We start from the raw sequence: 25,442 nt of genomic DNA on the forward strand, positions 1-25,442 counted from the left end.
AATACACAACAGAGATGGCAAAAGGGTCATTGTATATGTTGCTTTACTCTCAAAGACCAAATGTTAAAGTATGCAGCGCATAGGGTCCCTTTTCAATGAATATGACGTTCTCTAAGGGCGAGCGGACATTTTAAAACTGCTGCAATGTCAGTCTGATTCTCTGCTTCTGGAGAAAGAGAGAACCTGGGGGTGTCAGCTTTGCAAGTGAAAAGATAACTCACTGCCTGGTGTTGGGTAGACCTGGGTCTAAATCCTGGTTCCATCACTTACCAGATACATAAAACCAGGTAAGGATTAAGGGGTTATCCTTGACCAGGTGCTAGATTTTTTTAGTGCGGGGCAGTATACTCAGGGCTTGGTATACAGCATTTAATTATACTTCACCACAGCTATATGTAAACATCACCTAGATTTTATGTATAAGGAAACTGAGGCTCAGGGTGATTAAGTAAATCACCCAAAGGTACACCCTGAATTACTGGCAAGGCTGCAATTCAAACTCAAGTTCATCGGACCGCAAAACTCACGCTTCGGCTCTACCTGGCTCCCAGGCTCAGAGAGTCTGTGTTCCTCATTTGCAATACAAGGAGACTGCACGATCCACCTCTAAGGATCATCTCAGCTCCAAAATTGTATTTGATAGTGAAAATGACCTCTGTTAGGTATGAATTTCACTTATTTTCAAGGATGTACAATCAGCTTTTATATTCTTAGGCTCTCCTGGCCACAAAGCATCATAAGAATCAACTTGAGTTCCCAAATTCTAAACATGTAGAATCATTCCTTGACTATTTACTTATCTCTTCAAATAATTAAATCACCCTCAAATGGTAAGGTGATTAATACAATGTATGTAAAGAACTTCTTATTTGTGCTCTGCTAAATCCCTAAGATAGTTTTTTTCTCACTGTAATATTTTTAAATGTTAATCATTAAGATGAATAAAATATTCCAACACATACAGGAAATAATGTTGTCAGCAGTGTCATCTCAGACTATGAATAAACACTCTATATGAATGTGTGGAGAGAGATTTTTATTTTCAATTTTTCTTTTGCACCAGCTAAAATACCTGAGGGAAGAGCAGGGCAGAGATGGCAATGATAAACAGATACTCAACATAATGTAGCATCATTTGCCATACCCAAGGCAAAAACGTGAATTTCCTTTTGTCTCAGAGTGGTAAATGTCTAAAAGCTTTCTTCATTTGCTGGTTCCTTCATTCAGCAAAAAACTTTTCACAGTGCCAAGCTTGGTTTGAATCCTGGTGATACATAGGCTAGCATGTATCTCTGAATCGTAGACAGTACTCAAACAGTGGTGAGACAGTTGTCTAAACAGATGAATAATGGGACGATGGAACTGATGCAAACTGACTATGTACAAGGGCACAGAGGAATCAGTGACCACGTGTCTGCACTTGAGCTTGTACCATAACACTGCAGTCTTCCGGTACTTGCCCACGTCAGCCTCTTCCAAGTAGACATCTATCTCCATCATCTTCAATATTGGAAGTTTCAGCTCTTACCCTGAGTCATGGCTGATGGAACCACATCTGGTCCAAGGATAACCAAACCTTAAACTGACCACTGATGGTCTCAACCCATGTAACCTGGCTCACGATGATAAACTGGGTGAACCAGATTCACTTGGGAACTTGAATGAAAGAAAACGGGAACCATTTTCCAGTTAGTGAGGGGACTGAAAGGTTATGAGGCACCTGGGGTATAGAGTAGTCACAAAGTAACATCTTATGGCCAGTGCTTCAATGAAATCAAGGTTATGAGCAAGCCCTTTAGAAACCAAATAGAAACAAGCATGGCCTCAGTCCCTGAGCCGGATTAACGGCAGACCGCCTGGCCTGTTCTCTGAGGATCTTGCCCTCAAGGACTGCCCTCCGGCTGCTTGTCCAAGGGCCACTGCCCTCCAGCTGCTTGTCCACAGGGCCCAGCCCTACAGATCATCTGTTCCTGAATTTCTATGTCATTTGCAATGCCCTATGCATCTCGTTACAATAAGCCTCCTGCTCGGGAGCTGACCTGCATGCTTTCTTTTATCATTAAGCAGCAAATCTAGTAAATGACCATCATCCAGAGGAAAATGTTCAGTGGTTCTTCTAGTAGAAGGTGAAGTACAATAGATGAGCAGCTCATTTGTTCAGATATAGAAAATGCTTTCTTTTTTGAATTTGAGGAATACTGCGTCATTAGGGAGATCTCTACAACAAAAGTCAAGATACTTGTGTTCTAGCAAAGGTTCTGTTGCTGAACAGTTGTGTAACCTTAGAAAAAGATACTTCTTCAAGGACTAAGTTTTTCCTCCTGTGAATAGAAGGCCAGCCACAGCCTGTTAGGGGTTTTCCATGTCAACAGGAGCCTATGAGTCTCTGCTGTGCTGAGACATAGCAACCTTCCCCAGATAGAGGTTTTCATCTTCTTTAGAAGGTCTGCATCCCAGCTGGCAGGTCTGCACTGCGCGCAACTCCAGAAGGCCCCACTTACATCAGATATGATGAGAATGGTGTCCTCTAGCAAGAGGCAGTGCAGAGCCCTGATAATGTGACAGGCCTTGAAGCATAGCACGAGGAGCCAGGACTTCTCCTGACAGGCAATGGGAATGCATTAAGGACTCTGGTCAGGAGACGGACAGAGTCTGAGCTGTCAGAGGCATACAGGGGAAAGTGTCATGAGAAATGGCAGTTCTGACAAAAGGGTTGAGAGCACAAGCTCCAGCGTCAGACGGGGTCACAGGGTTAAAGCTGGAAAACTGCTACTCGCTAGTGTATGACTCAACCTCTCTGAGTCTCCACCCTGCCATGTTGGAAATGTGAAAAAGCTAGGACTGGTTTTAAACACAGAGCACTGAAATGAAAAGAGATGATACAGGGAGAGAACTTTGTGTAGAACCTGATATGGCCTGGCACACAGTAGGTGATCAAGAGGATAAATGAGGAGTTTTGTTCGTTTAACAAGAATATGTAGATATATACTACACACCCTGAATACCCTGACGTAATTAATATACACTGTACATACAACATGCGATAAGGTGTGAGCCTTGCAAAGGGCTCCAGGAAGTTTTCTCTGAAGAAGAGATAAACAAAATAATACAACAGGGATTGCTAAATGCAATGATGCACATACGAGGGAGATGAGACAAAGCAGAGCAGTGATGTCCCACAAAAATATAATGAATCACATGTATAATTTCAAATTTTTCTAGATGCTGCATTTTTTTAAAGTTTTTAAAGGGGGTGACATTAATTTTAGCAATCTATGTTCTTTAACCCAGTATGCCCCCATTTATACCATTTCAGTATGTAATCAATATATGAATTGAAACATTTTGCATTCCTCTCCATTTTTTTTTCCGAAGTCTTCAAAATCCATGTGTGTTTTAAACTAATGGCACCTCTCAATTTGGACTAGCCACATTTCAGAGCTCAATAGCCTTACGTGTCCCTTTAGGTCTGCTTCAGAGAGCACGGCATGCAGTCAAGGGACACTTCCTGAAATTGTTGCAATAGTTTAGGTGACAGGTAATATGGTTTGAACTAGAAAAATAAGCCTCGGGTGGAGGAAAGGGGGCCCCTGTAGAAACCATGCATATGTGGAGGGCCTTGAGAACTGGACATATTGAAAAGGATGGAGGCTGCCGTCCAAGGATCATGGAAAGATTGTGGTCCTGCTCCTGGCCTCCAGGGGGAAGGAACTGGTTTGAAGATAAAGAACACGAGTTTGGTTTTAAACATGTCAAGCTTGTGAAGCCAGTGGACTGACTACTGATCAGTGGCAAGTTCAGAGTAGATAGTCTGGCTCCCAAATTCTTCCAAGAGTGGGTATTATCAATATTACCACATCTGTTTCAAGTGTGGACACTTTGGTACATTATTCAAATCTAGAATCTCAGAACTGGATTAAAACCAAGATAAACTGAGATACAGAAATAACATATCGAAATGAGATACAGTAACTTGTGCAAAATAAAAGATAAAGTGAACAAACCCTAGAGTCCTCACCCCATAGAGGAAGAATAAAAAAAGGGAGGGAAAAGCATCAAGTGAAAGGTAAAGAGCATCTACCCTACCCTGATGCACCCAAAACCTGGCTTAAACGCAGTCATCCCTTGCAAACTATTTCTATGGAAACCAGCAGCCCAGGATCCATAAGGGAAAGGACATTCAGAAATAAGAACCTGAGAGCTCTCTTTAAAGACTGCCAGTGGAGACCTGGGAGAGAGAAAGCAATCTGAATATTCTTGCTGGAATCTGACATCCTGCAGAGAACCACTTTCCACAAAGCCAGCTTTTTAAAAGTGTAAACAATAATAGGAGGAATTATCCCAAGGTGGCCTTAATAACTGACAAGGGTTTGGTGTGGTTTTTTGAAATAATTACCAAAGCAAAGGGAGAAAGTGCCTCTAATCACCATGGCCAAGAGCCTTTACAATTCTGAGAAGTCCAGCTGTGACCCCAGCCCACCACAGTCCAGTTGCATCTGCTCAGCTTAATCAGCCTCTGAATAGGAGTGAGGAATGCAGAAAGTCAAGCTGCTGTCAATTATTGGAAACCTGATTTTTACCAGAATGTGGGTGGGCTGTTCTGGAGGTCTCTTTCTAACATACCTCCCCGGACCAGGCCATCCTGCTCAGAGCTGACCAAACTCTGCCCCATTTTATATCACATTTTTGTATCTCTACATATACCACAGAGGGCTTTTCCCCACTACCGCCAACCCCACCCTGTTATTTTTGGAAAGCAGACATCAACAATAGCCTCATAATAATCTCACTGTGGTTTCAAATAATGCAATCTTGAATCCCCATTCTTTCTTTTCAAATATATTAATGCCATTTATCAAAAGAAATGGGATTTTTTTTAAGTTAAGCATAAAAGAAAAGTAATGCGATACAGCAAACTAGTCAAGTGCCTTGTACGTGTGCAGAGCATTTTCTGAAGCAGGTGCTGAACATTCTCAAGACAGGCAGGACTTTCAAAGACAACATTAAGTGTCTTTTGTGGGTCTTAGATAGCATGGTTCACTTAATTAGATTTTCCATAATCCCAGGTTAATCCTATTGTGAATTACAGACATGAGTTTTGACGTGCTTGGCAGAAACATCTATTGCTACAAATGCATTTCTGGAAAAAATTCTTTATTTAGAATTCATTACCAGAATCATTACCATAAAGAGACTCCTTCTCTTTCTTCATCTCTCAGGTGGAACTGAACATTACCACTTCTTTGGATCATCTTGTCCTTTTAAATAATTTAATAAGGGCACTTTTAAAACTCTTTACTCCTGATTAGGTCTTCCTCTTCCCCAGGACATATGGAGCCCCCTACAATTTGGGAGCATAGCTGACTCTTCCCAGAATTCCTTGCTCCCAGGTACAGTGATGTTTACAGCTGACATGGCCTCTGCCCCTCGTGGAGCTTAACATTTAGACCAATGTCTCTAGAATTTGACTGCTCATTAGAATTAACTGGGGAGTTTTAAAAATCTCATTGCCCAGGCCTTCCTCTAAAGTCTAAACCAATTAAAAATCCACAAAAACCAAGAATCAGTATTTTTGAAGTTCCCCAGTTGGTTCCAGTGTACACTCAAGTGAGAACCTCTGGTCTAGCGCTACATTATCCAATACTGTAGCAACCTAGACACATATGGCTTTAAAAACTTAGAGTAATTTAAGTTAAATAAAATAAAAAATGTACTTCCTCATTGTGCTACTTCCATTTCAAGTGTTCAATGGTCAGTTCAATTATCAAAAAAGTTCTATTAATCAGTGTTGGTCTTAGGCACTAATCTGCCTCAACTGAAGCATCAAATGCCTGTTCAATGAATGAAGCTGTATGAAGAACACTTCACTGGGCATTCAAAGGCCTGCCACGAACTCACTGCACAGCATTCAATCATCTAGACCTCAGTTTTCCTTTCTGTGAAATGAAGGGCTGGATAAGATGGGTGGTGGGGTCTCCAAAGGTGATCCGCAGACGGCCGTGATAAACACCTGTGGGTGAGGGGATGTAATGGTAGGGGTAGCGGGACCCATTGGCTCCATACCCTACAGCAAACACAATGTACAGCTGGACTCAGCACAAGATTTCTTTGCAAAAGCAGTTCTGCTGCATTAAAAAAAAAATGAAATGGAAAAAGAAGCCGCTTCTGAGATCTTGATACCTAACAGCCTTGCTGTCTCAGTCCAGTGGCAGGTTAGTAAATTCCTGCTTCAGTGCCTATAATCTCCTGGCTTGGGGAGCAGACCCCTGCTCAGGAAGCAGTGGGACTGCTGACAACTGACAACTCACTTCCCCTCTGTTTTCTCTTATGGAAAAAAAAAGGAGAAATGATGCCTGACCTCCCTGGCTCCCAAGTTAATTGAGGGTCGAATGAGATAATGGATTGGGAAGCTCTTTGTAAAGGCATAATGTGGGCTGCCCAGGTGAAGGGAGGATGATGAAACACTGACAGCAGTGGCAACTTACATTTCTTTGGGTAATTTAGAAGTTTTGGCTTTCAGCCTTTAGTAGTGTGAGCTGTAGATGAATGTAAATGACCTGTTATTATTACAAGAAGGAGACAGGATTTTGCTCCTTTTCTCTAATGGGGACGTAGAGCCCATCAGGTGCTGCAAATGGGTTCCTTTTGTGTGCATATGAATCCTTTACATTTGTCCCTGGACTCAAAGGGATGCTGTACTGCTGACCTAGGAGAGCGCTGCCTTCAGGCATAGCAACTTGGTTGGGGGATGATGGCTGGGGGTGGGAGGACGGCTGACTCCAACAAGTAAAGCTGTGAAACTATATTAGGGGCCCAGACTCAGTAGGGATACAGGCCAGAAGCCCTCTGTAGAGACCACGGGCCTTTTAATTATCCTTGATATGGGATGAGAATAGAACAATCATGTCAAGTGTGGACAAAGCTACTAGGTATGTCACATGAGATGGTTTGGACTTTCCTGACCAGGTAAGTTCCAGGGGCCCATCTTGGTGAACCATTCATTCTCCATTCAGCCTCTACTTGACCCAGCCCAGCCCCTGGTGGGGGGGGTGTACATGAGCACCTACTGGGTGTCAGGCACCGTGCAAGGTGCTTTACATACATCCTTTACATCCTCTTTGAAGGGTCCCCACCAGTAAGATGGCAAACTTCCGGCTTCTCTTCGGGGTCCTCAGTTCCCGCCGGCGCCACCTGAAGCCCAATCACCTCTCGCCCCCCTCCCAATCCCAGCACCTAGCCAACAGCCACCAGCCCCGTAGAAGTGACACCTCAATCAATTCATGCCCCCTCCTATATAACCCAGCACCTTTCCCTAATAAAGCGGAACTCTCCGGTGAATTGCTGCTATGTGTCGCTCCTTTCCTTTCACTCTTTCCCTCCAGCATCTTCAAGAATTTTGCATTATTGCCTCCAGTGTCCAGATAAGGAAACAAGGGCGTGGGGTCCTTCACCTTCAGAACATGCAGTTTAGTGCATATGGCTAGTTAGCACCCAAAATAGGAGAGGAAGCCACATACGGCCCATTTGGAAGCTTTTGCCTTTCCACCTTTCAAACAAATTTCTCTGTAATTCTCCTGTGAAAGTCTTAATATTTTTCCTCTGGAGATGCTCAGAACTCAGCTAGATTTTATTCCACAAAGCAACCATTTGAGAAATATTTGTGGAGACTGGGATTTCTGCAGTAGTTAAGTGCTATGAATTTAGTGAAACTGCCCTCAAGGAACACATAGGTTGCTGGAATTTTTAGAAAGTGGGTATTTCACCCAAGAGTCTTGCATTTTCTACTTCAGACATCGCCAGTTCATCCAATGGTTCCTTAGAGGAAATACCCAACTCTTCCCCAGATGTTCTCCAGCCTGCCCGCTCTTCCAAATAGTCCTTGAAGGAATAAATCACGACTTTCAAAGCTCTCCCTCATAACGTTTCCCACATTAGAATGAAATTTTGTTCTATGTCCTTCACTGCCTCAGCCTCCAAAGAAGGTGCTAATGAGTAATAAAATGCAAGCCGTGCAGGAACGGTAGGAAGGCAGCCAGACAATATCTTCTAACAGAAGTAACCAGCCCAACATGCCATAGCTCTGTGACAGCTCACGGGCTAATCACTGTCGAAAGGATTAGGTATGTCGTTCATGAGAGGAGTTACGTGGTGCTACAGGCAAGTCCCACACATCAATATTTCATCTGAGGATGTAAAGGGGAGGCGGGGAATCATTCTTTGACAGGAAGAGTGGCTGTTATCCAATCACTGTTCACCACTGGTCCCTTCAAGACCCACATTGGCAAAGAAGGTTCAATCTTATTTTCAACAGCAAATGGGAAGTGACATCAGCTGGCTTTTGTTTCACGAAATTACATAAACAAATAAAATAATATAGAACTTTAATCAGGTTATAGAGTGCCAACAAAATCCAACGGGGTGTTTCCCCAGGCAGGAAAAATGTCTCCCTAGGAGAAGTGTCGGGGCTGGAGACGGCTGGGCTCTCACTCTCAGGCATCTTCCATCCTGTTACCAAGCACCCCTCTCCAAACAAGTTTTCACTTGAAGGGCCAATTTGCAGTCCATGGAACCATTGATAAGGTAGAAAGTGCTTTCCAGAATCACTCAGTAAGGCAAATCTCCTTTGGATCACAACTGCCTCAATCAACCAAGGAGCCAATATAGAATAAAACGACAAAGCAGTTACTCTAGGTCATGGACTTTGCCATTAAGGACTGTACTGCCTTCCTGGTAAGACAGCCATGGCAGAAATGTCCACTCTTGCATCTCAGGGATGGCTGCCCACAAAGCCAATGAAACATGACTTAGTCTCCTAGTTCGGAGTCGGTTCCTGCTCCTTAATCCAGCCACAACACTGGGTTTCCGGGCTCAGGCCTTCTGCATCCCGAGCTCTAAGTTCCCATCCTCCATCTCTTCCATGTATAGACATTTTAAGATCTTAAACTGAGGCAACATAATCAAGCCCACCCAGAACTCCCAAGGGAAGGGCAAGCGGGAGATTCAGAATTTGAAAGCTAGTTGATTTGAATAATGTACACACTTAGAAATAACAGCTCCAGATCAAATCAGCTCATTAAAATCAGTGATAAATGTAAACATTAATAGAGGTCCAGATATACGCAGGATGGGATGGCCACTACAGGAAGAAAGGAGACAGGACTTAGATCTGGAATAAGAAGGGCAGAATTTTGAAAGGTAGAAATGGGTGGAACCTCTTCATCCCTCTCCTGGAGACATGCGCTCCATGTACCAAGTCCACGACTCGTTTCCCAGAAAACCTACTGTCCGGTCCTCTGTTGAGAAGCCCAGCTGGAGCGCCTAGGGCTTTGAGGTTCCACCTAGGCCATGCTGGGGTGGAGGAGGGGGTTCTCCCTGGAATATGCCCCTGCCTCCGGCATTTCTTCCTACTGCTTGAGCTCCTATTTCTCTCTGGGCAGAGGAGACAGTAAACAATGCTGCCTCCTGCCTGTATCTGTGTATCTCTGATCGTGATTGTGCCCCTCCCCCAGATGGACACTGTTCCCACCAACCCAGATCAAGGGCTCTGGGATCTTAAAGTTTCTACTGCCTTGGAATTGTTCTGGATATTAGCCCCCAGCACCCCCCCCCCCACATGCCTACATGCGGGTCTATATATCTATGTCTGTAAGCCTATATGCCTACACGCACAGGCCTATGCCCCACCTTCCTTCCCTCCCCTACTCTGCAGCTGAATCGTTCCTTCAGGCCCTATGGCTCAGTGCCGCTGAATCGCACTTTGTCCTGCTGGGAGTGAACTGAGCGCTTGCCTGCTACATAATTTATATCTTTTTCTTATGTCAGTATTTCACTAGTTTACACACCTCTTTCAATAGCTATCCAACCTTCAGTGCCCAGGTAAACAGTCAAATCTTCCTGCCGAGGAGGAAAGGTTTCATGTGACACGGGATATGTCCGGGTAACAGCTTCTGCATGAAAGAAGGAATGACTTTTCAGACCGGATGCTAAATGAAAAGCGATGCTTCCATGGAGTGAGCAGAGCACTGATTTCTTGACATGAGGAGGGGAAGGAAGTGTCACTTTGAGAAAACTCCAAGTGAAAACCGGTGGTGCTCAAATCAAACGCCAGAGAAAATTTTTCTGGGGTCATCAGGAAAAAAAAAACAACAAGCAGACACTTCCGTTGAACATATTTAAAAGAAGCAGTCTCCTTCAGTTCATTATAAATCACAGACTTGGCATTGAGACGGAACTTCAAGCAGGTAGATAAGATACATTCTTTTTTCTGCAGAGTAATAACGACATTAACACAAAGATGTGATTTTTTTTTTCAGTGAAGCCATCTTGGAGCATGAGAACCATGATAAAGGAGGAATTTTCAGATTACAGCAGAAGAGTGACAATTCTTGCACTTCTAACTGGCTAAAGAATTTTAAAGCAGTTCCTTAGCAAGCAAGCTCAGATAACTGACAGTTTACATTGGAGAAAACTGGGTGTCACATATACTAGGTAAATGTGCAGCTTTAGAGTAAATTGTTTGCCCTTATTCTATTGTGTGGCTTTGGTTATCCTCAAAACAGCTCCTTTTGTTACTTTCTCAATATCCTACACAACCAAAGTCTCTAGCATTTTTTTTAGAAAGGGCTTGACCTCAATGGGAACTCACTTGACACTTGCAGTCAGGTTTGTGACAAAAAAATGTTGCACATACCCATGATAAAACTCTCTTAATATGGCCAACTCTTGCTTTGCTAAGATGGGACAGATATCTAGGAATAATCGTCACAAACTTGTGAGATGCACTTTATGTTGGAGTAGAAAAATGTCCACCCTTAGTCATGTGATCTAGGAATGGATACATGTTTGGGACTCAGATGTTTCAAACCCTATTGTCTATGATATTAACCCTGTCAAATCAAAATGAGCACGTAATCTATTTTGTGGGAACCAGATTTAGGAAATATAAATACAGGACACCCAATTAAATTTGAATTTCAGAGAAACAGCATTGTTTTTAGTATAAGGATGGCCCATACAATTTGGAAGGACATACTTACACTAAAATTATTGTTATTATTTTTTATCTGAAATTCAAATTGAACTGGAAGTGTGTATTTTGTCGGAAAAAGTGGAAACCAATCTGCAAAAATGAAGAACTGGACTAGGTGAGCTTGAAATCAGTTCAAGCCTCAAGTTATTTTTATCTTAAATCTCAGAATCATTTTGTCTCCAAATATCTTATGGACTCAGAATGCTCTTGCCTGGTCCTCAGGGAAGCACCACCATTGGGCAGAAGAGATCATGGTTGGGGACATGTGGACAGTGTGGGAACTTTTAACATCAATGTAACTGAAGCCAGAGAAAACTAAGGAAGGATGTTTGATTTCCCTGGAGGAGATAGAGGAGGCCCTTAGATATTGACAGGTGATCTACGATGTAAAAGGCCTAAGGATGAAAGGATTAGCTATAGTGCTAATTGATTGAAGAATTAGGAATAATGTTCTCCTTCATCCTCTGAGTTGACACTGGTTCTGAGAAAACAACCAATACCCAAATCTTGAAGTCAGGATCATTTATATCAGGAGCATGTACCATGCCAGAAACATGGGCAACTTCCAGGATCTTTTAGGAGTGCAGCTTTCATGGATGTTTGTTCACACACACACACACACACACACACACACGCATATTAACAAAAATGCATTCACCAAACCTACATGAGCTGCGAACTTGGCACTGAGCTAAGCAGAGGCAATAACAAGATGCTGTCACGGCCCTAAAGTCACTGAGAGTCTAATGACAGTGGTGGCAGGCTGGGAGGAAGCCCAGAAAATTGTAAATAAAAATGTGAAAGATGCTTGGATGGGGCATTAGGAGTTGAGAATGCTCAGAGGAGACTCACATAAACAAGGTTACAGGTCAGGGAAGACTGACTTGATAGACATGAGCTAAGTATTGAAAGGTAGGAACAGCAATCCAGGCAGAGGGAATGGCAGAAGCAAGCATCTAAGACTTGAAATTAGAGTGTGTTTGGTAATGACAGGAATTTGAGACATGAAAGCACAAAGGCTGCTCAAGAAAGAGGAAATGGTGAGGCAAGAAGTGCAGCAGGTGGTAGACCACACACACACACACACAAACACACACATACACACAAATAATTATAATAAAAATAACTTCTGCTCTTGGGCCAGAGCAGGTGAAGAAAATGCTTGGATTCATACTTATACTGCAGCATGTAAAGATGGAAAGTCAGAAGAAGTCATTTGAACGTGTAGAAACAGCCAAATGTCCGTAATTTTGGTGTCCGTCAGTGAAAATACACAGAGGTCTGCCTCAGCTATTCATTTCCAGTTTGGATGTATTAATCCCTAGAATTTAGAATTGGCAAAGGGTCTAAGATTCAGATTTAGGATTGATGTGTGACTGCTGCTGGGAAGAAAAAAATAATCCCGAAGGAACAACCTCTGTTCTACTTTCAAGGGTTGGTGGACGGGAGAGGCAGGGTGTAAAACGGAAGGGAAATAATGTTTCCTGCATACTTACAAAGTTAGACCTTCCATGAGAAGCATGAATGGTACTTGCTCCTTAGAGCATTGTGAGATAGGGATAATTACTCCTACTTGACAACTGAAAAGAGGAACACAGAACTCAAGTTCCCCAAGTTCTGACATCAGATAAAATGGCGTAACCTGAATTTGACCCTGGCTATGTGAAATAAGACCAAATACACGTGCCAAGTGTTCTCTAAATCCCCAGCAAAAAGAGCTAAAAGAAAAGGGGCTCATGATATAACAGAGGTGGTGCCTATGCAAAGAAGGAAATTAATTTCATTCTGATTTCCCCTGATCTGTAGTGTATGTACCAAATCACAGCCATCTTTGCAAAATTAAGGGCATTAGTTATCTTTTCATTCAGAGTGGCATTATACTTTCATGGAGACATTCCTAGCTAAGCTGAAGAATATCAAGTTTTTACAAAATCATCCATCAAGAGGTAAGACCTAACCCTGATTAGCGTTTCAGCAAGAAGCCTAGGACTAAATAGGGAATAAGCGCACGATCACAGCAGCAATTAGGCATCTTCTAGACAGCCACGCTTGTTCGCAGACCAATCGAGTTTGAGCAAATGAGACATTTTTTTCCCCTTCTCTCGTTTTTTCCCCCTGATGTGAAATGAACTGCCTTAAATAACTGATGAGGTGACAGCAAGCCCGTTAAAGAAAACGTTTGCCCATTAAAAGAAGCTTAATTAAACAGAGCACAGGCTAATCGTTCTTCCATCTAATAAGCGGTACATATTGGTAAAATCACCCTGCTTACAGCACTTGGTCTGGGAGGCTTGTGGTGACACCCCACCAGTAAACAAGGAAAAAAAAACCCACACATACAGACTTTAAGAAATCAGCTTTAAGAAATCACATGCCACTTTGTAAAGCAAAAGATGAGTTGGCAATGTGCACATGGAAATTAAGTCAATCGAATGTTAGTCCCTGTCTCGGGTCATTCTCTCTAGATATTTACTCAGAATGATGAAGCTACTTGTCCCATTCGATGAGCCATCAGGAATTACTGATAAAAGGACATTTGTCCCCCGAGGGCTGGTGGGTACTGCGGTGGCCAACAGCACTGGGTTTAAAGCCAACCTCCCCTCTTCTGCATCACGTAGCTGCATCCAAAACACGGGGTAGCAGTATAACACATCTCTTCTTGGCTTGTTGTGAAGATTAAATGAGATACTTCTAGTGACATGCTGAACATGTGTTCAATAAATACTGTTCTTTTTGGCAGCATTAAAACCTAGAATTTAATAGTGTCGAGGTCAATTTTACATCTTGTTTATCACTGAGGCATTGGAGTGGTGTGGACATGGCTGCATCTGGACTGTTCAAATGGAGATGGCTGGTGATGTAGGGTCCTTGGAGTCTAGGGAGGCCCCACACCATGGGAGGGAGATGGCCAGGAATTCAAGCTGTTCACATGGGTTTTAATAGGTCGTCTTCCACTCCATCCCACCCTGCTGCCCCACACACAGACTTAATCAAGGGTGGGTGCTGGTATCTGAAAAGACCTGGCCTTGCTGGGACTGACCGTGGAAGCCTCAAAGTCAGCAGGGCCAGCGAGGTGCTGGGAGTGGACTGCTGAGCTGCAATGGCAGTGACCTTGTTGAGGCTGCTGGGAGTCCAGCTGGTGGCCTGGGCTCCGACGCTGAGTAGCATTTCAATGAGGGGCCTAAGGTGAGAGAAAACCCTTGTCAATCTGAGGGCAAGGGGCTGCTGTTCGGAGGTCCCCAGGTCCCCTGCACTAGGTAATGGTCCAGGACTTTGTGATCATAATCTTATTTACTCCTCACCAGGATTCAGTGAGGTCCGTATTAGTATCTTTATTTTACAAATGAGGGAAGTGAGGTTCAGAAGACCTTGCGCAACTCAGGGCAAAGTCACAAAGCACATCGGTAGCCGGTGGAACCACGGAGCTGTCACAGTGAACCACTGTGCCCCACTGACTGCTGGCAGCTGGAGCGCTGTCCCTGCTAGAAAGTTGCTCTCAGTGGGCGGTTACTAATATTTAAATCAGATTGGAGACTCTATTATCAAACCCATCTGCTCATAGTTTATAGCTATACACTTAAAAAGGCATAAATGCTTTTTGAGTATCAGTAGAATGTGTCTTTAATTTTATGAATTGTTTATGAACTGCCTGGAATAGAGCGATCCCAATAATAATTCACATTTTATGGCATTTTGTAATTTACAAAGGGCTTTCCCAAACATTAGCTCATTTTACACATCAGCCGACAAAGGTAAGGGCTTTTATTATCCTCATTTTATTGATGGAGAATGAAAGAATAAGTCATGCTCTTTAACAGTATACGTCTCAGCTATACTAGTGAAGATAGGGGCTGCAATCTTGAGAGCAGGCTTAGGCTGAAAATCCTACCCCAAGAAAGGAAAAGACTTCCCTGGGTGGGAAGCTGAGTTCCCATTTGGGGGGGGGTGGTCTGCTTCCAAGTCAGCCCCGAATCGGCCTTCAGTGGGATGCTTCTCATCCAGAAGGCCACAGCTGACTAACAGTAGCCCATGCTGAAGGTGGCTGACAATTACTGGAGCTTATTCCACGCTGAAAGCTGTGCTGAGCTCTCTACATGCTTTAGTTTGTTAATCTGCACACTTCCCTGTGGGCTTTCACTACTGTTATCCCCTCTTTATAGAGGAAGAAACTGTAGCTCTGAGAGGTTAAGTAATTCAACCAAGGTCACACAACTAGTGTGACCCCTGACATCTGATCTTAGAGATTTCACTTCTAACAATTTGACTTTAGGGTGGACTGCACAATTACTACAGCCTTTCTCTTACAAGAAAAAACAATCCTGTGGTATCTGGTCTTTTTTTCTCCACCTCCAGAGCCTCCTGACTTTCCCTGCGGCTTTATACTAGGTCAGGTATGCCACGAGCTTGATTCAAGGCACGGCGCCATTCTGCTCAGGACTCCTGGAGGTGACAGATCTGATGTGCACCTGCTTGTAAGGTGCCTGCTCTGCTCCACCTTCCTAGGGACTGTGGTTTGCAATGAAAGAGACTGGTTTTGTGCCAACACCTGAACCCATGCATCCAAATGTCCAGAAAGAGAAGCTTCCCAGTCCCAGAACTTGCACTGACCCATCTCATTAGAGCCACAAGTCACTACTCAGCACCACTCATATCAAGTGACATAAAAAGAAGAAGTCAGGGCAGACAGAGATGATTTTGCAAGAACTTTGGGTGAAAGAGAATGCACTGCAACAAATTATACTGTGGCCTAGGGTTTCTGTCCATTAGGGAGAGGGGGCAGAGATATTCAAGGGGGTTGACGGCATAGTCTGCCATGAATTCCAGCACATGGAGAGAAAAGCTGATAGGTCAGGCTGAGGCAGGGCCCACTGTTACAGGTAGAAAGCTCCATTTTGGATTTGAAGTATTCAATTCCTCTTTTCTCGTACCACTTACCAGCTGTGAGGCATCAGGCAAATTATTCAGTCTTTGATAGCCTCTGTTTTCTCATTTAAAAAATGGAGATAAAATGTTCCCCTGCACAGGGCAAAATGGTAGGAATTAAAGGACAGGAAGACAGCCTCGATCATGTGGTTGATACATAATAGGGTTTTCCTTTTCCCACATTTTTCCTCTTCCAACCTTGATCCTTGAACAGCATATCTTCTAAATATATGAAGTCGGCTCGTGCCTTAAGCTCAGAAGCCTGAGCTCAAATCCTCACTTGGCTGCTGATCCATTCATCAGAGAGTGGCCAGTGCCAGTTTCCCATACATGTCACCATGTAGCCAAGCCTGAGCCAGAAGCATCCAGATAGGAGACCTTCTGAGGCTCATGGAAGGTTATAAGGGGTGACACTTGTTTCCATTGCTGCTCTTATTTTACAATGGGCTGTTTTCCCTGAGAAGCCAGTAAAATGCCTTAATGATAACTTGCACGTTTTTTGATTCATCCATGATCAGTTATCATCACTCATAGATTTTTCAATGGAAGTAAGAATCTGAGTCAAGCCCCTTCACCCTTATGTCAGTTTACAAATAAGAAAACTGATACTTAGAAAAGAGGCAAAACCTGGCCAAGCTACCACTGTTGGAGAGAGGGTTATTCAGACAAAACTCTCTCTGTAGACCAGCTTCCTTCCAGGGCTAAGATGGGGGGAAACCTCTAGCAACTGCCAAACAGGGACACCGTTCCTGCCAGAGCAGAGAGTTGTGGTAATCCCCTGCTGTCTCCTGGAGGAATGCAGAATAACCAGTAATGCTAAGGAGAGGAATAAACATTTATTGAGTGACTACTGTGTGCTGGGAACTGTGCTAGCTTTTTGATATGCACTATCTCATTTGAACCCTGAAACAGTCCTATAAGTAAGAGCAGTGGCCCCTCCCAAAGATGTATGCACACAGTTGTCCTCCTTCAGTCTTCACACAATCCCTATAGGGAAGATACTGATTAGTGGGCGAGTATAATAATCACCCTACTGCTGACTGCATCTGACACATAAGCAAAGGGAAGCACAGAGCAGTCACTCTCCCAGCAGCTGGCAGGCAGGAGCAAGATCTGAGCCCCAGCCTTCCCACTCCTGAATCAAGCCACAGGTCAGGCACCTTCAGTGAGGGGAAAAAAGCAAATACTCTGAAATAGGCAGGGATCCACACCAAGAAGTACTCATCTTTCGTTATTAGCATTATCACTTTATTGTTCTTTTCAACAGAGCTCCTTTAAAGTGAACAGAACTCATATGAAACGGGGAGAGAGGATGTCTACTGCTTGAGCAAGACTTCCATTTCATAAACCCTAGTTCCTTTTAACTGCACGAAGATCTAATTTTATTTACGGCTCCGGAATGTAGCCAAACAGTGGGGACTGCTGGGATTTGGGCCCTGGTGGGAGATGGCAAACAAAGCTTTTGTTCTGATCTCTCTCCTTAGGTTAATGCATTGTGATTCGTCTGCAGGCTGATTCGGGGGATGCTGTTATTCCACTGTCTGCACAGGAAGAAAATGTCCCCATGAAAATAAACTAAATGCAACAGGATTTACAAATCCTGAGTCAGATTTCCATCCGGTCCAACAGGATGAGAATTTGACCCATTATTTACACTAGTAAGCTGAGAATGACATCAAAAGCTCTTTTATTAACTGCAGGGGAGATAATGACTTAAGAGGCTTTAATCTAGACATGTGCTGTACAATAGAAATGTGTATCTGCTCCTTCTGAAGAGGAGAAAAGAAAGAGCATTGACTTTCATATTTAACGGACAGGACATCTAATTCCAAGCCTTGTTTCTAAATATCCGTGGATCCCACATCTCTATGGTTTCATTTAGAAATTCCACTTGCATTGGAGAAATAGGATGCGGATGGAAGTCCAGGGAGAGACAGAGCCCTAGTGGAGGGGGGCACACCGTGAATCCGTGAATGCCTGGAAAAGAGAATGCAATGTTCTCTGTGCAGCTGGGGAAAACAGACATAGTCTCCTTTCTCTCTGTCCCTCTTTTCTCCTAAAACACACCCCACCTCTACAGTTACAGCTGCACCCATACTGATCACAGCCCCCCCTCCTAAGAACAGTGGAGAGAGAAAAGGTGAGGACACTCTGCAGAGGCAAATCATTGTGGTCACTACATTCTAGGGTCTGTTTTTCCTGGGCTTCATGGGTAAGGAAGGCATGAAATGATCTGACTCTTCACTTCCTCATCTCTAAAATGGGCATATGCTTCCTTCCTATCAAGGTTAGTCTGCCCCATCCCATCTCTCTATTTGAACTCAGCCCAATTCTCTGAACATATCATAAAATTTACTGTAATTTATCTGTGTAGAGTTTGTTAAAACATAACAGCTTTCTTGAGATATAATTCATCTATCATAAAGTTAACTCTTAAATTCAGCATTTTTTAGTATATCTGCAAAGTTGTGCCTCAATCCACCACTACCTAATTGTAGGACACTTTCATCACACCCCAAAAGCGAAGTCACAGCCACAAGCAGCTATTATATTTAGAACATCATATACTAATGAACATACTGCTATTCTTTAAGGTCTAAGAAATCTTCCCTAAAGCCAACAACGAAATTACTCCCCAGCTTATAGTCAGCACCACAGTGTCAGGCACTTGATGTATACCCCTCTGGGGCTCCCAGACTGACATCTGAAATCTCCCTAGCCTTTCCAAATAGATGGTATATTCTTGGAGGGCAAAGGCCACGTTTCCTGGATTTTCTTTCCCCCGTACCTCAGCCCAGGGCTGAACACCCCAGTAGGTGCTCGGTAACCTCATGGCTTCTGGCTGATTGGCCAATAGCTGTTCTTCCGAAGACCAGAATGTATGTCGTCTGTCAGCTTCTCTGAAGGCCGATACCTCCACGAGCTGTCATCTTCCATAATTATTCTCCCCAAAGCATGTGCTGTTAATTTTTCATCTTAATGAACTGTCCAGTCGAGTTTAGCAATGGGAATAGTGATAGAAGCACAATAAAAATGGCTTATGTCTTGCTATTGTCAGAAAGCTTCTCCCTACAACACCGGCGCATAGTTGAAATAAAATATCTCGAAGGCTACAAATGCCATTTGTCAAGAATGAAGTGGAAGAAGTTGTTATTTCAAAAATTCATCCTAATGAGCTTTATAAAAGTGATTATTGGGACAATCCTCTGATTGATATCTGCTCAAGCATTTAAGTGCAGGGCTATTATTCTCTGTGTCTGCTTGAATGAAACCGTGTTGGGTACCAAGCTACATGTCAGCCCCAATTTTCCAGAGTATTAGAGATGCATGTCCTCCCCTGGCAGGGGATGGGTCAGGCAAGCCAGAGCAGGCCCCAGAAAAGCCCGTGTTAACCACCTTTGTACACACAGGGAAGCCATTACGCAGCTGTTGGCTTCCCAGGAGTGGAGGGATCTGGGAACTGACATCACTCACATCTGAATGATGGCCCAAGAGGAGCTCACAGCAAGAGAGAGAGAGGAATGCAGACAGAGATGTCAGAAGATTCTGCTCAACCCAGCTTCCTGGGGCAGTCCATGTTCCAACCCTGTGTCTAAGGCAGGCAGGACACCCATCCCATTCCTGTCAACCCATAGGGAAACATTCAAGAATTAGGTACTGGATTAGTCATTCATTCAACAAATATTTACTGAACCACTACTCGTGTGGGTGCCATTGCTCTTGACGTTGAGGCTACAGGGGTGGACAAGGCAGATCACATCTCTAACCCTCAGGGGGCTTAGAATCTCCAGGGGGAAACAGACAGTGAAAACATAAACTATAAAGGAAATAGACATGATATTCCCAAGTTATGATGACTGCTGTAAAGGCTTAGACAGAAGGCTGAAGTGCTGAACGACTATGGGGTGGGTGGCAGGTGTGGCTTTAGAGCTCCTGACATCAGGAAACGCTCTTGATATTTCCGCCGAGTTCTCAATGATAAGGAAGGGCCAAGGGCCAGCGATATCCAGTGTAGCTGCGCAGACTTCATGAAGGCAGAGATAGGGAGCGCCCATATCAAGGAGGGCAGATGGCATAGTTAGGGTCTGGGTTTTATTCTGATTAAGATGGGATGTCAACAGTGTGGTTCTAGGTAAGGGCCATGGGCCATTGCAAAGAAGCCTCCATTGCCTTACCCTTCTCCAGTCCCTTACATCCTGCTGCAGAGTAAATCTAGCCCTGTCTTCCCTTCATCTTATCTTTTCAATTCAACTTCTAATCCTCACCTTGACTCCCACTGGCCTTCTCATCTGCACCTCTGCCCTCCCTCTCCGTACTCATTCTGGGCAGCCATTCAAACTCCTGTTCTCCCGTTCAAGCTCAAGCCCCTCCTAACCCGGACTTCACTCAGTGCCCTCCGATGGGGCCAAATGAAAGGACAACGGAGTCCCATGACGGATGAGGAGGCCATCCAGACACACTTGGGAGCAGCATCCGTTCTGCAAAGCAATCAGCAGGGCTCAGTGGGGGACCTCCCTGCTTTCCACCTAAGTGCAGGGGCAGCACAGTTTGAGTGCAGAAACAGGATGAAAATCTATCTTCCTGTAGATGTAATTTAGGTTGCATGTGACCCGAGGTCCTTTTCTGTCTTGTTCCCCACAATGTCTTGGTACCTGGCACAGTGCTAAGCATCCAGTGAACATGCATTCGAGGAAAACAGCGAAGGAACCAACGAATCTGGCACATTCACACACAGACACTAGGAGGCTTGTTGCAAAATACTCAGTAGAGTTTGGGGGCAGGTTGGGGTCTCTGGGAAGCCAACTCTGAGATGGAGTTTTGCTGGGGATGTTTTTTAAGGGGTGCCCTTGATAACCACACATGTGAGAGGGAAAAGATGGGGTAGCAGGAGTGGTGGACATGGAAGTGAGATGGAAAGGAGAATCAACAGCTTGACGCAGCTAACCCTGCGTGCTGCTCTGGGCTAAGGACGGCTCTTCAAAACAATCTTGAGTAGAGCTGAGAGGACCTGGCTTTTATTGATCAGTCATCGGCTATGGGTTGTCCCAGGAAGGGGCAGGACTTTGACTGAGGTGGTGACCTTTGCTTCAACTGAGGCAAACCCAGATGGGGCTGAGAGCAGCAGGTTCTCTGCTGGGAGCACTCCTGCAGCTGGGACCACCAGTCAGTCCTTCAGGGAGGCAGGCAGGGGGCTGTGTAGAGCAGTGTGCAGTTTGGAAGTTATTCCACCCAGGTTGGTATCATCTGTTTCATATGGGTCTTGGAACTCCCAAAAACATTAAAGAAAATGAAGCAATTCCTGCCTCAATTTGGGTGGGTTGATCTGTGGTTGAAAGAACATTGACAGTGGTCTCTCGGGCAAAAATGGATTAGAATTGTGGCTCCACCGTGTATTATGCATGACCCAGGGCAGGAGACAACTCTGTTTTGTAGATTCTGAGCCTCGGTTTATTCTTGCAGAGAATGGAGAATGCACATCTGAAGGGATCTAGAAGTGGACTGATGCCCAAGGACTCTCTGTGTGAATTTTAATCATAATATAATATTTAATATGTTTATGGAAAACGGAGCTCATGAAGGCAAAGATGCCCAGGCCCCCATGGAAAACATACTGACTCTCAAGAAACCAAGGCAGTCGGGGGGCAAAAGGTGAGAAAGTCTACCCTATGGGGAACCCCACCCAGAAAAAAGAGATCTTCTCTGCCTACCCAGACAAATGGGGATGGAGAGGACAAGCCTGTGCCACAGAATCAAGAGGGAAGGGTGCCAGCATGTTCAGGGGCCACCAGCAATGCACATAGATGGAGAGCAAATGGGAGGGTGGGATGGGGGCTTCAGGAAATGAGAGGGTTGGGCCCTGGACCATGTTGATTTTAGAAACCAGGTGGAGGTCCTTGCAACTTATCCTGTGAGGGACTGCAAGCTTCTGAAGCTTGGGGTTTTAGAAGCAACATGATACAATTTGGATTTTAGAGAAATCCTGCTGCAGTTTGGCAGAGGACCAGGGAGAAGGAACCGGCCATGCTCCCATGTCCCTGAGGACCTGCCACCCTGGCTGTTTCCAGGTGAGCGCAGGCTGCCTGCTGCACGGAGGTCCGGCTCACACCCCTGATGAGAGTAAAACTATGTAAGTGACAAAAGCCTTTTCTTTCTTTGTCCAAAGCATGATGTAAATGGTGTAGGAGCAACGAATAACAATCCTCCTGGGTTCATTTTCCAAGTGGAAATTCTGGAGAGAAATTGGAAGTGTTGAGAGGTCCAAAATAGTATCTGTTATAGACAGAAATCTGGTACTTGAGGAAACTTGTGAGACATTCATTTAGAGAGGTACCTCCTCACTAGCCCTGGCAAGTATGTGGCCGAAATTTTAAATATTCGTTTTCTTAAAAAAAAAAAAAGTATAAGAATGGTTGCTATGGCAACACAACAGCATTTCCAATGCTTAGATTCTAAAATTTAGAGCCTCTTGAAAAGATGAACTTACTGGCCCCTCCACAATTTTTCTAAAGCTTCCAAATGGAGGCATCTGCCAGGTGTCCAGCTGCAGCCTTCCACATCCTCAGCAGTCACAGTTAATTGGTGGTAGATTTTTGTATGGCTTGTTACCTTTCCTTTTCTTCTCTCTCAAACTTCCTTGAGCTCTGAGTCCGCCACAGGGCACAGGGTAATTTGGGTTAATGGCTTCCAGAGGACATGGTGATGCTGTGACTTAGGAATCACATGGGGCCAGGGAGAGCTGATGGGCAATGGCCTGATTTTTGCCCTGAAACACTGGGGAGCAGCTGAACATTGCTGATGGAACCAACTTCAGGAAACAGGCAGGCTTAGAAGGAGGTCAGGGGATAATGCCTCAACACTGGCATATGAGTCCCATAAAAATAGGAATGACAACGGTCTTGTTCACAAGTACACATGTGGATTTAGCCCAGAGCAGGCAGTCAATAAATATGTGTTTAATGAATGAATGGCCAAGAAGTCATTCTTTGGAGATTCCACCCCACCAGTCAGGCTCTCCTGTTTTCTTCTGCTGAAATATATCTACATGTCTGCCATCCCACAGATCTTAGTCACCTAGCCTGCAAAGAGCATGCACCTATCTTGGCACAAAGGATGAAAGGGTGCCGCGAACACATTCAGTAATTATTTAATGAGTGAGTGAGTAAATGAATGAATCCCTGAAAACAACCATCCTAGGCCCAGAGCATTTGGCTGCAAAACCCTATCACACTGTCTTCTTGGGTTACTTCCTGCCAATCACAGTATTCAAAGTCCCGCTCACAATGAGGACAAACTGTGCCTTGCCATGGAATGCAGGGAGGAAGTGCACAGATAACTTGATCAGTGTTCAGGTGCTTTCATCTTTCAAAAGAGGGAATCCTACACCAGGACTTTGAGGTGCGATATGTGACTCTGACAAGCAGAACAGAAGAGCTGCACTGTCTATAAACGGCCGGTTGTCGGAAATGTGATTGGATTTCCACCGGACTGCGTGTTCCAGCTCTGGACCACCAGGCCCAGGAGGCAAGTGCAGGGAGGATGCTTGGCTGCCTGTGGCGCTCGCTTCTTGCTGAGTGAGCCTTTGAGAAGGCAGGGCAAAAACCTTTCCCAATGTTGAGCACAAGGTGGGTACCAAATGGCCCAAAGAGTGTCCCTCCTGACATAAGGCATCTCAGAGAAACTGACACTGAGAAGAACATGTTCACGGGTTGAAGCACACCTGGGGCATCTCACAAAATAAGTGCCTCTGGGAAACTGACAGCCAAGCTATACTTTGATTAGGGATTATATCCATACAATTGTTGCCCAGAAGATGGCAAAAATGGCTTAAAAAAAAATCAGTGACTCTAGATGAAGGGTTTGGAAGAGTTCATTGCATATTTTTGCCACTTCCACACACTGAAATGTATTACAATTTTTTAAATTTAAAACCAAAGGAGAGCCAGCAAAACAAAAAAGGGGAAAAATAAAGTGTTCTTTTTAAAATCAAGATGTAGAATAGTGTGCATAATAATGTTTACAATTGAATACCATCTACGTATACAAATGTGGGCAAAGTGACTGCATAGGTGTGAGTGGTTGTAACTTCCAGAAAGTCTTTGGACAGTCACAAAGAAAACCAGAAATAGTAGTTGCCTCCAGGGAAGGAAATTCATGGGCTAGATGATAGGGATTGAGGGGCCCTTAATTCTTCAGAGACGAATTTTCATCTTTTGAATTTCAAACCAACTCTATCTGTTGAACTGTCTCACCTATTTAAAGATGATGAAAATGAAAACAAACCAAGTGCCAGGTCACGACAAACATTGGCTCAAGGACATCAGTACTGCTGTCATTGCCTGGAAACACCTTCCTGATCTCCTGCTAAATTCCTACTCGTGTTTCATGTTTAAACCCAAAGGTCACCTCTTCACTGAAGTGTCCCATGATTTCCTTGATCAGAGTCAGTCCGTCTGGCTCCTGTGGACCCTGGAGCTGGCTAGAAGGAACTCTACTGTAGCTCCGTCACAAGAAGGGGAGATCTTTTATGGCATGACTGTGACTTCATCATATTCACAGATGCATGTGCATTTGGCTTATTGTTGATCTCTAGTACCTAGTCCAAGGGCTCAAATAGGAATAGTCCTCAAGAGACAGTTGATGAGTGAATGTATCAGGGCCCTTTTTGTCTCTCCCCACGTGTTACCTCCCATTCGGTTTACACATTCAGCTGTGTACTGCTGCATTAGACAGAAGCTGCTAGGTCTCCTTTATAACCCAAGTAGAGATTTAGGGTATGGCCATACCAAATGAACTGTGATGTAATTACCCTCCAACTTGGTTAAGACTGGAGGACAATATGCAAAAGAATTACTAGAGACAGTGCTCAGGAGCAGAGACTCAGACTGTAGCTACTCTGAATCAGGTGGACCTCAGCAAGTTCATTAACCCCTTTGAAAAAAATCTTGGTGACCCCACAGACCAGGCCAAGTTCTGGTGAGGTCAAACATGATCATGAAAGTAAAACACATGGCACAGTGCCTGTACACGGGCACGCTCATTACATATCAGCTCTCACTGTCATCATCAGAAGCGGTCTCTACATTTGGTTCCTCATTCATTAAATAAAGCAAGATCAGAGAACCACAAGGTTCATTGGCATGTTTCCTTCAGTACTGATTTGGGCAAAGGTAGGACATTCACATTGCCTGGCACATGAGAGTTTCCTGTAATTCTTAATTGTGTGAGTGATAGTCTCATCACACTCATGAAAGATCTCAGCAAAGTAGTCAGCAAGGGAACCGAGGGTCTGTTTATGATTCTAGCAACACTAGCTACAAACAGATACTTGGCCTCTTTCTCTACAGTGGCCTACATCCCGAAATAGGAAATGTGCATTCACAAACAGACCCAGCAAGCAAGGAGGTAGGCTGCCAGCATTTCAAACTGTCAGGGACAATGCAGAGCCTGGTGGACACTCCAGCACACGTGAGCCATCCTCCCCGTCCCCCCC

The 25,442-nt window shown here is 44.3% G+C and overlaps 1 protein-coding gene across 4 annotated transcripts in view; it reads right to left on the bottom strand.

Moving 5' to 3' along the window:
- Window positions 1-25,442, bottom strand: part of CDH11 (cadherin 11) — a 142,059-nt gene that overhangs the window by 53,659 nt on the left and 62,958 nt on the right. For 2 of the 4 annotated variants that reach the window (XM_037025415.2, XM_073225445.1), the window contains exon 3: window positions 9,843-9,947. The exons of the other annotated variants lie outside the window; for them this stretch is intronic. The gene's annotated coding sequence lies outside the window, so the exon portion shown is untranslated. The remainder of the gene's footprint in view (window positions 1-9,842; window positions 9,948-25,442) is intronic. 4 annotated transcript variants of the gene reach the window in all.

Source organism: Manis javanica, chromosome 17, assembly GCF_040802235.1.
Source record: "Manis javanica isolate MJ-LG chromosome 17, MJ_LKY, whole genome shotgun sequence".
Classification (NCBI taxonomy): domain Eukaryota; kingdom Metazoa; phylum Chordata; class Mammalia; order Pholidota; family Manidae; genus Manis; species Manis javanica.